A 16,307-nucleotide genomic window follows, 5' to 3' on the forward strand; every position below is an offset into this window, starting at 1 on the left:
TAACTGGCTGGACGGCTGCGGCCCAGAGGCGTCAGGCCGTTGCATCTCCTCTACAGCCCGGTCTCCAGGCGGGTTCCTCTCCTGTGGACCTCGTTCACAGAGCGGACCAGCTCTCAAATGTTGTAAAGAAGGGAAGTCCCGGGAGGCCACGGCCAGGGAAGAGGCGTTGCTCGGTGAAAGACACCTGAGGAGACTTCAGCCCAGGTCGGATTAACCGCTCAGGAGCGGAAATTAAGGTGCAAAAGAAAAGGTCGTTCCTGCCCTTTTGATTTTTGATGGATTCATAAACACCTCCCAACATGAGCCACAGCCACCACACAGAGGTGGTTTTTCTTTTTATTTTACAGTTCTAACCTGGGAAATGTACATTTTGGAATGTGAGTGAACTTTAAGCTGAGCAGAATGGTAATAGTTATAGATCAAATCCCATCACGAAGGACAAGAGGAGACAAATCAGGAAAAAGGACATAATCTACCTGCTGTGATCAGGAGATCAGGAGATGTGTCTGCCTGCCCCACATCCTCTTCCATCCCACTCGGCTCAACAGGATTTCTTTGAGATTCTGCAGCAGAAAGGAATTCTTGCCAACTCAGCAGCTCGGGAACGTTGGGACACACAAACATCTTCCCGGAGTCTGCTACATAATTAGGAGGGAAAATCATGATTCCCTCCCATGAAAATTGTGTTTTGACTGATTGGATTCATATATGAACAGAAAAACGTCCCTCTGTGTTTGTCCAGTGACTCAGGGTCCTCGGGCAGCGCCGGAGGTCTGGGCAGAGCAGCAGTGGAGCGAGTGGCGATTAAGATGGAAGGTCAGGTGGAAGTGATTCTTTTCCCGGCGGTTCATCCTCGTAGCACTCAAACTGGAGAAGAGTACCAATTTGTTTTGGGAGCCCTGGATTATTTTGGGGATAATCATCCCTCCATTTCTCCGTCCTCTCCTCTCTGGGTGTCTCCTCCGGTCCTGCTCTGACTGGACAGAACAGCTCGCTCAGTGGTCACACGGAAAACCCCTGAGAGATCCTTTTAATTGAGCTCAATTAGTGAGTGAAATGACATTCTCAAGCTCTCACCATCATCATTTAGCGCATTAATCACAAATTTAGCTAATAATAGCAGCCCTCGGTGCTCACTGCTGCACACGAAATTTAATAACTTTAATAACAGTTTGAAGGATTTCCTGTTGGACAAATGAAGAGTCCTCTTCAGCATCTGTGAATATCCAGCATTGAAACAGCTCCCCCCCAACCACACACACACACACACACACCGACACACACAGTATTGTTCCACTCTTTATTTATACCCAGATGTGTGGTCGGGGCCGGCGTCGCCTTATTTCCCATCATGTAGACAATATTTGAGCAGCGCCAGCGTCAATCTGACAGCCCGTTCTGTTGTCTTAATGCCTCATCAAACAGTGACAGCGCGCTGTAATTGTGGATCGGGCTCCTTGTTTTGATCGAGCTGACGGACACAACGTTGACGGCACGCAGAGCTGTCAACGGCGATGAAGACGCACACATTGTGATTGCGGGGCTGATTGTGAGACACCTGAAGCGTCGCACAAAGGGACAGAATAATGGGCACCGTAGAGGATGTTAAAGAAAAGCTGCCGCCTGCGTCAGTGCGTTTGCGCGTCATTTGTCTTCGCGCGCGCACCTTTTATGCACATGCTTTGTTTTCGTCAACATAAAACCGCCGTCGTGCTGTTGATAGGAAAACAAAAGGTGCGTGACACGAGGCCGCTTTCTTTGCCAGCACAAACACGGATTTAGCTGCATAACTTGTCTAAGTTTAAGCTGTTTTAGGATGACAGCCGCTCAGTCAGCCAGCAAAAATGGAGCCTTCAACATATTTGATGCTTCAAAATAATTATATACAAAATAAGACAGAAATGTCTCCAAAGCATAGCAGAACGCACATGTGTGTGTGTGTGTGTGTGTGTGTGTGTGTGTGTGTGTGTGGGGGCGGTCCTACTGGGACTCAGCATTTTTCCCTCCTCTTATTAAGATTTCATCTCTTTGCTGGTCTATAGATTGCTGTTCCATAACAGCGGCTGTATTCCCGGGGCGGCCGCTGGCGGATGGAGCCATTTGGACAGTGAAGAACAGGCGCGGAACGTGCCGCTGCTAAGCACCTGTGCGCGCCTCCCAAAGGAGCCGCAGATGCTTCACTCTCCCTCACCTTGCTTGGTTACAGGATGGGGGGGCGGAGGCGGCGCTGTGGTGGATCGGGGGGGTTGGCAGAGCAACAAATGCAATCATGACGCAGGCAGCGGCTGCTCTGAATTGTGATGCTATTCTAAAGATTTTGAGGGAACGTCTTCATAAATGTCGCCTCTCCGGGGACGCAGACAGACGACTTTTGGAGGATGGGGCCGTTCTGCCATGAATACATTCATGTGTGCTGCTGCTCCTGCTCCTGCTGCTGCTGCAGTCGCCACTTGCTCATCGGTGAAGCAGCTTGTGGTGCTGCAGGTCCCTGGAGATGAACGTCAGTAAACATGAATACTGATTAGGGAACAGGTCGAGCGGCAGGTGATCTGCATGAGGCTTCCAGGGGCGCGCCGGCCTCTGCTTGGGTGCTCTTTTATTAAAATTCTGTTTGTAACGTTTGATGTGCGATCAAAGCAAACAGGAAATGGAGTTTCTAAACAGCCTTTAAGGGACCGTATAGAAAATATGGATTCTATGACTTTGTTATAGTGAAACAGACACATTTGCTCCATTTTAGTCCATTTTAATCTGCCGGACTCTCTGTTTTGCACGTGCACCTAACCACCGGCGTGGAGGGTGATGGGTAAACCGTGACCACCTGGGGAGGCGAAATTTTCACCTCAGACAGATTTTCTGCTTGTGACTATTAATAAGACACTAAAGATTAGGAGAGTATTTATCAGCACATTCTCTCCTCTAGAACTAATGTGTCACTTCAAACGCGTTTTATTGTATTTTACAATATTTATGTCTTTAAAATGTATAATTCAGTCGTTGAAATGGAGAAAATGTTTTATTTTTCAGTATATTGGATTAAATCATTGTTATTCTGACTGGCTGGAAGCTGGACATTCTACCATTTTAATCTTTTATAGATAAAAGTAAGAAAGCGTCACGCGTCATCGCTCGCACGCGGGACCGTCTGCAACAGGTCGGAGAAGATACGGGAACGGCGCGGCTTAAAGGCTGATCAATACCCATCAACGCTCGTCTCAACATGTCCATGCGCGCGCACGTATGGGCTGTGTGATAAGCCACGTCTGGCCACACGGACACAGATGCTTTGATCTTGCGGTGACCTTGAAAGAGGAAGCGAGACGGAGGTTATTCAGCAGCCGAAGCGTCTCCTGGCAATAATAAGCACCTGGCAGCAAACAAATCTTTGACAAGTCCCCCAGAGAGCCCCGCCCCTTTTATAGATAGTCTTAAGACTTTAATCCGGATCCAGTGACAGACTCATCCTCAGTCAATAGGGTAAAGAGAAGCTCATGTGAGGGATGTGTGCACTTGTCCAAAGGCTGTTTCTGCTGCACATGCTCTGAATCTTAAACTGCAGCTCACCTCAGCTGAAGGGTATTAACGGGAGGATTGACGTGCTCTTCTTAAAAAAAAAAAAGGGAAAAAAAAGCCCTCTTCAATATGACTTTTGAAGCCGCTCCAGTTCATCTCCTTTAATTGTCTTTTTCAAGTTTCTGCAGATTTGGGGGCCAGAAACGGGTCAGGAAGCAGCTTTCCCTCATGAAGGCAGCCTGCAGAAGCATTCCTGCCCCCGGCGTTCTGTCTACGTCTGCTACCTGTGTCCCGTCAGCTGTGATCCTGCGCGCACACATCCTGAGTTACAACGGTTACATCCAAGCGCCCCGCAGCTCCCGATCCGTCTTTGTTAGGCCTCCTGCTCTCACACCTGCCACGCTAAAGAGGGATGGCCGTCACGCTAATGCAGCGGCAGCTAAAGCAGCGGCAGCTAATGCAGCGGCAGCTAATGCAGCAACAGCTAATGCAGCGGCAGCTAATGCAGCGGCAGCTAATGCAGCGGCAGCTAATGCAGCAACAGCTAATGCAGCGGCAGCTAATGCAGCGGCAGCTAATGCAGCAACAGCTAATGCAGCGGCAGCTAATGCAGCAACAGCTAATGCAGCGGCAGCTAAAGCAGCGGCAGCTAATGCAGCAGCAGCTAATGCAGCGGCAGCTAATGCAGCGGCAGCTAATGCAGCGGCAGCTAATGCAGCGGCAGCTAATGCAGCAGGTTGTAATTGGCCCATAAACTCCGACATCCCCCCAAAACGCCCAGAATAAGAAGCTAAAAAGTGAATGAAAGGTGTTTAAGATCATGCAGGTGCCCCAGCCAGACGTGGAGGCTGTGGTTGTTGTTGTCCTGTTGACAGAGAGGATGCATGAAAATACGATTCAAAAAGAGCAATTAGAGGCCGTCCGTTGGAAACATCAGCATGAATCATACATTAGTTTTGCCTCATTGTTTAAACATAATTCTCTATTGACTACTTGCTAACTTTATCAGGATGCCAATACTCATTATTGCCGATCTTGTCTTGATTATCCTCCCAGCTGTAAAATCAATTAGGCACAATCCAATCTCGTTCTGCAGGTTAAGAGTTCATACAGTGTGATGAATCGCTGCACACTGTCGACCCTCTTATAAATTTCTATCACAGATTGCTTCACTTCCTAAAAGCAGAAGAAGTAATTAAATCTCCGGAGCGCCTCCAGAAGGGATCCAGCCTCCTCCTCCGTGGAAGCGCTAAGGTCACACAGTGATAATCACAAGGCTAATAATGTTGGACACAGTCGTAAGTAGGAGCTGCGCGGAAATGCGATGATCAATACCGATGAGCCCGCGTGAGCCCAGCTGGGCGAGATTATTCAGCGCCGGGCGCCGAGGTCAAAGGTAGACAACGTGACCTTGCATGGAGGAGCAGCTCATGTGGGATAATTGTGAATTTCAATATCCAAGGGCAGGTTCCTCCTCTGATTCATGCACTTCACTGACACCACATCACGGGAAATGTCTTCAATTATGATCCACGATTGACTCCCTCTGGCCCGAATAAACGCTCACCTACGAGGGGGACGAGAGCCGTCGGAGCAGCGCGGCAGGAATTCCCGCTTTTCCTCCTCGGATTCATTTTTCAACAGCCTGCTGTGGCTCGCTAGGTCTTCATTTCTGACGATCGACTTTCTTATTTGCTCAATCGGCCCAAGAATCTTGTGCTGTGCTGGACGAGAAACAGCAGAGGCCCGACGGGACGGCGGGACCCTGCATTTGCTGTGCAACCGTGCACGTTACCAGCTTGAAAGATCTGTGAGGCTGGAAAAGCTGTAGGTTATTGAAGAGCTGTCCTGGCAGCAGCCCGGGCTTAAGCCCTCCACTTCTCTTGATCAGAGAACACTAATTTGATTTCACGGCATGCCGTTGAAGATGCATTAATCTTTCCCAGACCATCACATGCCCCTGAGCGGCTGGGGAAGGAGGGAGAGTGAGACACAGTGTGGGGGAGAGGGGGGTCGGAGCGACGTGCCTCCCATGCTAACAATGTTCTCCCGCCAACAGAAGCGCATCCCTCCAGGCAGCCTGTGTAAACGGAGCAACACCGTCTCCAAATCACATTCACAGCCTCAGAGACTCGCCAGCGTCCCGCTCCATCGAACAGAACCCAGCGTGGTCTGTGGGCTGCCTCACTGATAACAATGAGACGGCTTTTAAAAAGACTTTCCCGCTTATTTTCCTTGTTTTCAGAGAAGACGCAGGCGCCGCCGTGCACGTGTGACTTCCCTATGAAGGCCTGTCGGCCCATTTATGTAACTTGAGTAATCTGAAAACAATTAACAATTCATCTGCTCCGATTGTTCCTGCAGAAGGTCGAAAACATCGACAATTTGCCTAAAATGTCAGGAAAAATATTCGTTTTCGTTATTATCAGGTATCAACTGCTGACAGTCTCTAAAAACTTAGACAATGAGCCAAAACTTTAAATCAGCCGCTTTCATATCTCTAAATGTGAGGAAGCCATTAGGATAAAAATCAAGCCGGTAATAAAACGAACGGAGCTGCGTGGCTGGAGCCGTGCACGTGTGCTGTTTGGTGCAGCGTGCACACGTAGGGGCCCTGCAGGCGGCCCTGCGGACAGCTGTGTTCACTGATAACTTCAGTCACATAATCAAGGATAATCCATCGCTGTGGGTCCACCTCCCACACCTTCGCTCGTAGCTGGAAATGAAAAAACAACATCCGCCTGTGAGCAAATGTCCCCCAGTTGAGTTTGGTCACCAGGAATCAAAGCAGCAGCAGAAGAAGAGGGAGGAGATGAAGGCGAACGCCAAGGCCCGTTGCCGTTAACCCCCGGCCACCTTCTGTCCTGTTTGTCCACCCAACTGTCGCCCCCCCCCGGGCCCAGACAGCTCTGCCGTCTCCTCCCATTGATCCTTTTCAAAACAGGGCGGCAGATGCATCAAACGCGGCGTGCCACGCGGCTCCGCGGCCCTCCCTTCGCAGCTTTCAAAGAAGATGATGAATATGAAAAAGCTCTTCACAGGGGTCTGTGAAGGAGGCAATTTCCATCACGCCCATGTCTGTTTCCCATGTTGAGAAAATAACAATTCTCTGATGTTCCTCCTCACACAGCGACAGTGAAGCTACCACAGAGCACATTCGGCTGATAAATGAGTCAGGAGGCTGACTTTTGTGCCCCCTATTTAGTCCACCTCAGGGGCCCCACTGAAGACCAACATTTATTTAAGGGTCGTTTAAGTTGTCCTGGTCCTTTATTTCTTTATGAAGCAAGGTCAAAGGCGTCAGGGCTACGCGAGACAGCGTTCCACAAAGCTCTCCTTTGCATGGGAGAGATTTTAAACCGTGACGATCTGCACTTCCTTGGTAAATAAAGGAATTCATCCTGTGTCCTTGGAATGTGTTCAGCTGGTGTCCTCACAAAAGACAAGTTAATTAAATTCTTGGTGAAGTCCGTGTTTCCTTGTTGCTCCTCACACAGATATGGAGCTTAAATGTAAAGAGCTTACGGCAGGACGGCTGCGACACACACGTCTTATTGACGAGGAGGTAAAATACAGCAGCTCGTATTTTTAGATTTTGAACATCTTTTCAAATAAGTTTCCAGTTGAGATGACTCCATAACCGTCTTATAACTTCTGGCTTTATGAATAACTAGTGACGCATTTTCATTTTAATCCAACAGGGGGCGCTGTACACACGCAGATTTGATTAAAAACGCAAATTTCAGTTGACAGAACAAAGTAAAGAGAATGTTTTAACACAAAAATTTAAGGTAAAAGTCTAAATTTATCCAGGATGTTTAAAGACAAACATGTTAAAATATATTTAAAACTCAATGATGCGTTGTTCCAACGCATTGTTTGACGCATTAGTAATCACGGAACAAATTTTATGTCGGATATCTGTCGGAATGTTCTGGAATCTGCATCAGGAGCCTCATTTTTCCATTCTGCTCAGTGTCTCTACACATTCAAATCTTTTTAATTTTTCCCTCACAGATGCATGCTGGGAACTCCTGAATACGGCCCTCCCCAGCAGGTATTTATGCGGAGAATAGGGGAGCCATTCCTCACACACATGTCGTGTGTGTGTATTTGGGAGGAACAGCGGTGATTGAAGTGAAGCCTGCAGCCTTGACAGCTCCAGCCTGGTTATTAATGGATGCCCACATAATTGCGCGCGCCATTATGGACGTAGATGCTATCAGGGTGCCCGCGTGTCATTATCTGTCAGTGTAACACCTCATTAATATTTGTTGTTTTTTAATTTTGTTTTCTCGCCACCCTCCCTCCCACTTTGCTGGGGGGGAGGAGGGGGGGGGGGGGGGGGGGCTGGATTAGAAGCTGCTCGGGTTCGAAAACGACAGAGATGAATCTTCCCGACTCCTGGCAGGTGTTTCCTGCTCAGCATTCAAATGAGAGACACGCCCGCGCCGACGCCGGCGCCGGCGCCTCGCCAGCGTGCCCACTGGAGAAAGTAAAACATCATAAAGTTGATTTGTCGCATGCCTGAAACTTGGCGGAGCATTTAAATGTCAGGTGACTGGAACTGCAGTTGGTGGCTGGAACTGCAGAATCCCTCTGTAACCTTTTACTGTTCAGGTCCTTCTTTAGCTTGTTATGACCCGAGGTTGATGGTGTGTGTGTGTGTGTGTGTGTGTGTGTGTGTGTGTAGTTTTATCAGGTCAGATATGCACACAGGCACACGCGGGTCCAAAGATGCCCCTCCGTGCCCCCGCTGCGTCCAGCCTGCGAACACACAGAGCAGCACAAAAGCCTGTGGAGAGCCGCTCACATCGCCAGGTGATGGAGCAGCACCAGCACGGCGCCGCAGGGCAAACTGGTCCGGGGGGAGCAGGAGGCGTTTATTACGGGGAAAATACATTTCTGCTGGGTTTTTGTGCATCAGCAACTCCTGCGAGTAGCAAATTAAAGGAGCTGCAGCCTGACATTTGGGAGGTACTTATGCTCAGACCCCACTGCGGCACCGGAGACGTATGTGGCAGATGAAGTAAAAGTGACTGTAAAAGTCAGTGAATTCAGCAAAAATGACCACGCCGCCCTCCGCGTCAGGGTTACGGCCTCCTTCATGGCGCATTAATGGGAGAGTGAAAAAAAAGTGGCCTCCCTTTCATCGCCACAAGGATTCTTCCTACAGAAACCGCAAGTTTCCAATTAAAGTGCCACAAATAAACCCAGTAAACGCCGCGCCGCTGAGAAGAGGTTAGCGTCACCCATAAAGTGGTTAAGGTCATTTGCATGAGACGGAACCCGTGCTGGGAATAACCCTCCTCTCCTTTGACCCAACATTTACCCTCTAATGACCTCAGTCCACCACTCTCGTGTGGTAATCCCACCCAGCGATATTACTGTTATAGATGGCTTTGTTTACAATTGGAGGCAATAGTGCAACTTCAGTTAATCATCTCCACCACCTTATTACTGCTATTTGCAATGAGGTAACAATTTTAAGACAATTTCCCTGCATCTAACTAGCCCAACTGGGAATGTGTTTGTGGAGAATGATGTGACTGGGACACATCACCATCACTCCTGCCCGTATTACTGTCATGTTATAGTGCTGGAATATAATTACTGCGTATGAATAATGTTGTGCAATATCTCTCTCCAAATGAAGCCGGCCCCAAATTGGCCCCAGAAGGAAATCTGAGTCGTTCAAATCGCGAAAGTGTTTGATGAACTGGCCCAAGTTTCGTATTTTTCCTCGCTTGAAGATTCCCTTTCTCTCCGTAAACACCTCTGCACTCAGCAGCCAGATGTTGCCTGGATGCTCCATCCTTTAAGAACATGGTTGATCAGTGATTAGTTCAACACTTCCTCCTTCCCTCCTGCCCAGTGACAGCAGCAGCTGCATCTCATTTAAAGCGTCTGCATTTCATGATGGCTGATCATCATTGACGTCCAGGTCAGGTAGAAAAACACCCCCAAAAATTCTCCATTTTTCCAGGGAAGTAGGGGGAAGATATGGAAATGTGCCACCAATGTCTTTGTAAATGTTGAAATAAAGAATTCTCTCCAACTTTGTTTCCCCTGGGACTGGCTAGACTGGTTTAACTGTGACGGCGGGATAATTACTGGCCTGGCAATTGCTGCTAAAATATTTAAATCGGGTTATTTTGGAGCTCTCCTCTCCCCGAGGAGATGGCAGCAGCACCTGGGTCTGCTTCAATCCCCCTGTGGGCCGAAGCCTTTTCCAAACACAGGACAGTCAAACGCAAACAGACTAATGAGGGATTTATCGACTTCCCTCCCCTTGACTCACAAGCCCCAGCTCCACTTCTGCCCCACATTACCATACCTGCTCCGTCTACAGCGGCGCTGTGAGATCCCATTGCTTTTGTGTGTCCTTGAATGCAGCAGGAGGAAACAGAAAACTGTAATTTTCTATCAAGAGCTTCAAAACTGTCGCATGTTCAGTAATCCAATTAAAGTTGTTCTTCGGTTGCATTCAGTACCCCCTTCCCATCAACAGAAGCACCAGATCATGCATGTGGGGGGTTTGTTAAGCTTGTATTACTCACTGTGGGTGGTTGGAGTAGCAAGCCACACCCCGTTAGAAGAAATATTATAGTGCGCCTTCATTACCCTCTGCACCAGTAACAATTCCCACAGATAATGAGGGAAATATTTCTGCCCTGACACCAATAATGTCTTCTCAGGGACCGAAACACAAGATTCCTCATCACAACGTGAACATCCTGTCCCTAACACGCTTCCCTTTTGTCTCCATCACCCAAAAACTGTTGTAATTACTAACCAGTTCCACAATTCCCATTATTGTTTGAGAGCATCCGTCCTTCACTCTCACACACTTTATCCTCTCATTCCTCCCCTCTTCACATCCCTTTCTCAGAGATCTCTTCTTTCTAATTGCTGCTGATGAGTGTTGGGACTTCATTACCGCCTCTCCATGAATTATGATGTGGTGTAATTGGCCCTCCAGTCCCATAGGAGGTGCCCTGTTCCATCTGGCCTAGCTGGGGGAGGCACTTCTGGCCCGGGCAGTTTGGAGCTCATCTCCATCTAACCGGATGATGCAGCAGGCTCCTTCATCCAGAAGGCTTCTGACAGATGCTTTATGATTGCCCGTACTCATGATCTCCCTTGTAAATCCGTTTGGATTGAAAGCTTTCTCTTGCACTATCATGACTTAATTAACATGTGCTAATTAGGTCTGAGATGCTGATTGCAAGAAAGAACAAACAAAGCATCCAAGCAGTTCAGGATATATGGCTGCCGGTGTTGTGGGGCCGTTGCTCTCAGACATACAGCTAATAAATCACATTATCTGGCAGAGAGAATGATTATTATCCTAAAGATCACACAGTGAATCTTCTCAAATGTTTTCCTCCTTTACTTATTACAATTAGTGCTGTCTCATCTCATCATTCATGCAGATTAGCCGCTCTGAACGAGTGTGGTCGCGCTGGAAATAAAAGAAAGAAAAAAAATTTCCAATGTTGATTGCTAATTGAAAAATTAGAAAGTCAATTAGAGGCTGAAGATCTAATTAAAGCAGAATGGAATGGAAATTTAGCTGCAGAATGGATGGCTTTCACGCCAGCGTATGATCTCCCCGAGGCTCCGAGGGGCCTGCTGCGTCAACGCGCCGCTCCTTTTAAGCTGCTAGAACGCAATTTGGCTTCTCCTGCATCATGTGGGGGCAGATTGGTCGGGACGCTTCCCCTGGCCGACTGTGGGAACGATGGAGACGATAACGGGGAGACCTGGGCAGGCCGGAGCTCAGCCGTAATCCTGAAGCATCTCTTTCCCGTTCCTAAATGAAGTAAGCTCAAAATGAAGACGTCACCTATCAAAAAAAGGTGTGTGTGTGTGTTCATAAAACAGCAGCTCATCAGTCATGATGTCAGAGTCTGGATCCCCACAACACTGTGGCCATCGCTCGCGTTATTGTTTACCCGTCGTTTAGATCACCTAAAGGTGTGTAATTACAGATACCGACAGCCGGAGGCGTCCGTACGTAACATATTACCATCCTGGTCTTGTGATGCATGAGGCTGTGTGTGTGTGTGTGTGTGTGTGTGTGTGTGTGTGTGTGTGTGTGTGTGTGTGTGTGTGTGTGTGTTGGACAAACAGCTGTGTGAAAAATGAAGACATGGTGGCTGTAATCTACAGTTTTCTCCTGCTTCATTGTGCATTTTAATATCATATATTATAGGATCTTATGATTACTGCTGACTGCTGTCGTTTTTTTCCTTCCCTTCAGCCAAACATTGTTTTTCCTCCCTCTCTTGCTAACGGCTGCACGGATCCATTAAGATGACAGATTGACCGCTGCGTTGGATATCAAGATAAATGAAAAGCTGAAGACGTCTCAACAGCAGACGCTTCACACTCATGTGGAAGCTCATCATAAATAAAGATTTACTGTAAATGCTGGATTGATGGGCCATAAAACAGATATTGGACATTAGCGTTGCTTTAGCGCTGCGAGCTTTAGCTGATAGCTCACCTTCCTTTTACATCATCTCCTCTGGAATGTATCACTTGATCTAAAGAAACACACGGGCTGATAGTAGCTGCGTTCTCCCTGCATCCTTTCCAACACTCGCTTGTCCTTTCAGCGATGGGGGAAAGGTCGTCTCCACGGGGAGGCGTTCCAGGCATGTCGAGCCCGGAGGAGACCCCGAAGCGCCTCCGGGATCCTCAGCTCTATTTCTGTGATGCGGCTCTCCAAAAACAGAGTCCGCAAAGACGATTTAAGGCACTAATCCTGGACGCTCGGCAGATAGAAGCTGACCGTTCTGATGCATCATCACAAAATTCCAGCTGCACAACGCTGAGTGAAGAGCGGAGCGGGTTTATCCATCAATCCCATATAGCGAATATGGAAATATGCAATCATGCCAATGGAAATGAGATTCCACTGGCTGCAGGGAGGCTTGAATTCAAACTGGAATATAAACATGTTTATCTGACTACAGTTTTACCGGGTTGGGCTTTGCCCTTTTTTCCCCTGGGATTGCTTTTTATTCTCCTCTTAATACATCAAGAGGAGGCTGGAGAGAAACAGACTTCAAACTGGGAGCAGGAAACTGGGCATTCCACATGGCTATTACCAAATATGTTGACTCACACATCCTTCAGTTTATGAGGAAATCAGCGCAAAACCGCCTCCAGATGCCACGTCTGCCTGTATAAATAGAGCTGTGAGCTCTTTAAAATGGAGCCCACATCTCCAGTCTGAGCTTTATTATGTAAAAAGCTCTGTGCAAACAAACTGGACGGTCATTTGTTCCGTCGGGCGCCGCCTCCTCTAAGCCATTTATCCTCTCTCATTATCAAAGCTCTCACTGGAAGAAAAGGACAAGAGCAAACGCTCACCTTCCTCCCTCTGCCGGGCCTGGACGGTCCGTTAGCCGGACAGGGAACGCTGACGCGGCGTCTCCTCACAATCCCACTCTGGAAAATCCAGACTCAACTTTACAAATTCAACCTTGACGCTTCCTCGCTCATAGGTTGCCAGAATTTACACGATATATATGTTTCTAATTTGAGCTTTTTTCCTGAAGAGGAGGTTGGCGAGCACGGAACCTTCCCGGTGGCGCCCTGTCTCCTCTCCGGTGCTATATGGATCTGGCCTGTGGTACATCTACAGGTCTCTCTCTGCTCAGTCATTAATGGCCTTCTAAGAATATTAAAGCGACACTCTGGCCTCTTTAATAGATTGACTTGCAGCTATTATGGAAAAAAAGTAGCTCCGACTTGCTGTAATAGTTCTTTAAGAAGCCATTAGGGAGTCAACGGTAATAAATTATGAACAATACTTTAATGAGCTTGAGAGAGCGAGAAGCCCAGCAGAACGTGGCCGTAATAACTGCTCACAACACTTCATTTCCAGCATTATCTCTGATTCATGTGTTAATATTTATCAGAAGGGGGGGGGGGGGGGGGGGGGTTGAAAAATGGCCTCAAGCAGCCAAAATGTTATTAAACTGAGCTGAAATTACTTCTGTTGCACTTTTCAGCGTCCGCAGTGGAGCTGCGGGGGTGCCGGCAGGAAGTCGACCTTATCCGCTGCCTGGCCCTGTTCCTCGGCCACCCCCCCAGAACACAAGTGTGAAAGGGAGGGGGAATGTCTCCGAGCGTGACTTCCTCAACCTCGGACAAAGGGTAAAAGGCTGGAGAGGCCGACGGAGCAGCGAGGAGACAGGTGATGGAGATAAACGGGAAGGGGGGGGGTAGTCCCTGTTCCTTGTGGGTGGACCAGCCTGCCCCCGCTGCAGCCAGTGACAGGGCCTGGAGGGGGGTGGGCACTCCCATCTGGTCTAGTCAGCTCAGCGTGGGGGGGTCATGCGTCCCTCTGCATCAGTGATGCTCCGCCTGTGATGACACTCCAACCACAGGGCGCGTCCTGATTCCTGGGGAGGGGGAGGGGGGGGCCCAATATCTAAGTATGATACTGTCATGGCTGTTCTGTGATTATTTCCTGGTATTTTTTAAAGGTATTTAGTCACAAAAGGCTACAGATGCAGATTCTTCTCTTGTTAAACCAACATCAGTGGACACATGTCTCCATGGAGCTGTGGCGATAACCAGCCGTTAGCGAGCGCGAGCGTGAGCGTGAGCGTGACCACGGACGAGGACAAGGACGAGGACGAGGACACGCCAGAGGACAGTGGATGGACTTTAACGTTCTCTCACTGAGCAAAGATCAATTCATAAATACGAACGTTTTCAAATCACACAAACAAAAAGGGAATAAAAAGTGTGAGATAGTTTAGATTCAGAAGAGCAGGTGGAAACTGATCTCTAAACTGGTTAAACTGGTTAAACCCAACCCAACAGTCGGGAACAGGAGGAAGGAAGCAGTTTAAATACACCAGGTGACAATTAGACACAGGTGCGACACATGAGGACAATTAGGGTTCAGGCACTCTCTGTTAATGTGGCACATATTTGTGCCGATTCCTCATTTAAACTGGTAATTTAAACGTTATTCTTGTTGAAAATCTTCACTTGGTGAAGACTTCAACTAATATATGATATATTTGACATCATTTCTGCTCGTTTTGGTCTCGTAGGGCAGCTGCAGCATCTCAGACCAGGTTCCAGTTCCACATTTATTTAGATGCTTTTTCTCATTTCAGAGTCACCAATATCCACCTTCATCTCCTCTGAAACTGTCTCGAGCCGCCGCTGAAGCCTTTTTTCTTTAAATTAACGGGATTAGCATCGCTGTCATTAATATCATGAGGATTTGTGGGTATTAAACACCTCTGTAAGGATTAATTTGTGGGATGAATCAGACAGACAACACAGAGAAAGGTGAACTTTATCAAAGCTGAATTAGAGACGCTGAAATTCAGCCGCTCTCTCTGTGTACGACTTACCTGCGTGTCTAATCCTCTTCCCTTTGGTGATTAGCTGGTCAGTAATTGCTTGATGAGCACTGAGGTAATGAGCTACATTTTACCCTTATTTTCAAAGTGATCCTAGTGTGAAGGGCACAGACGGAACCTCTAAGGTGACTCAGACGACTAATTGTGCCTCTTGTATATTGCAGGGTCAGTGAACCGTGGCGGCCGTCCTGCCCTCTGCCCACCACCTCCCTTCTTAATCACAATGTCACACAGAATGATTATTTGGCAGCGCTAAACTGGCGATTTTACGCCAGAGGAAAAATGAAATGAAGCAGTCGACCGGCTGTTTAATGAGACGTTTAAAAGAATCCGAAGACGCGGCACATAAATAACCAAAGAGGCCAGTGCAAAAGTCTGGGTAAATCCTTCTTTTCCAGTTAAAACTGTGCTGTGGGAGTCCTGGTGAAGGCAGTTCTGTCTTGCTGTCGACCCGGATAGACGTCTGACTTGTTCCCGTAAATCACAGTAAATAACGGTGATGAAAAGCGAACAAATGAAATCAAATAAAACAGGGTCACACATCACTGGAAGGGCAACAAATGAGCATTGGAATGGAAGTAATCCCCCCCCCCTTAACAGAAATGGGGAAAAAAGCTCCAGCTCTGGGAAAAAAAAGGCAAGTTGTCATTTTGCCTAAAGCAGCGCTAAGCGCATCAACAAAAATATAGGTCCACACGGAGCTTTGGATGACAGGAAGGTCACTCATTTTAATGCAGAAGGACAGATCTTTTGTGAAAAAGCGCTGAGCGATGGAAAAACCCAGGAGAGGTCACAACGACTTGACTAACCTGAATCTGGCTGCCTTTGATTTCCCTCCTGCCTGAATTCCTTTGACTATAGAAACACTTGATAAAATGTCATTTTGCCCATTTTGTGCCAGGTTCTCTCTGCACGAGAGTCTATTTAACGACAGCCTTTAATTGTGTTGATTACATGAAAAATACGGCTAATTGAAGCCTGTTGACGCGTCAGATAAACGATCCCGAGCGCTCGTCCTGTATTTGTTTGGTTGAGTTTTAGTTTATTTGTCCTTGATTTGATCATTTTTCTGAACAAACTTTTGCTTCCACGCTCCAAACGTGCTGTCATCCCCACTCTGGGGGGTTCCCGCTACGTTCATTGGTTCCGTCACCTTCCTGATTGGATCCCAGCAGCTGTTCTGCCTCACCTGAGCCTCGTTGGTTCTGCCCCTCCCTCGTGTATAAAAGCTCCCCCAGCTCACCTGCTCCTTTCTGGGTGTCCTCTCATTAAAAGTGTGTCTCGCTCTCTTCGACGGCGCCTCTGAACTTTTGTGTTCGGGTTTCACGAAACGAGAACGTCGGCGCTCACGGAGTAACAGCTTGTTGGTGTTTGTCGACTTATTCCCAGCAG

This window comes from Takifugu flavidus, chromosome 8, assembly GCF_003711565.1.
Source record: "Takifugu flavidus isolate HTHZ2018 chromosome 8, ASM371156v2, whole genome shotgun sequence".
Lineage (NCBI taxonomy): Eukaryota > Metazoa > Chordata > Actinopteri > Tetraodontiformes > Tetraodontidae > Takifugu > Takifugu flavidus.